The sequence below is a fragment of the Panthera uncia genome (genome assembly GCF_023721935.1).
Source record: "Panthera uncia isolate 11264 chromosome E2 unlocalized genomic scaffold, Puncia_PCG_1.0 HiC_scaffold_19, whole genome shotgun sequence".
Lineage (NCBI taxonomy): Eukaryota > Metazoa > Chordata > Mammalia > Carnivora > Felidae > Panthera > Panthera uncia.
Genome location: NW_026057588.1, coordinates 15,082,999 through 15,083,223, shown reverse-complemented (window position 1 = coordinate 15,083,223; position 225 = coordinate 15,082,999).

Genomic DNA, 225 nt, shown 5'->3' with positions numbered 1-225 from the left:
ATGTATCTGATTCTTGGTTTCATGGCTGAAGCCATGATCTCACGGTCATGGGGCTCTGCACTGAACATGGAGTCTGCTTGGGATTCTCTCTCCCTCTCCCTCTCTCTCTCTCTGACCCTCCCCCTGTGCTTGCTTGCTCTGTTTCTCTCTCTCTCTCTCTCTCTGAAAATAAACATTAAAAGAAAGAAAGAAAGAAAGAAAGAAAGAAAGAAAGAAAGAAAGAAA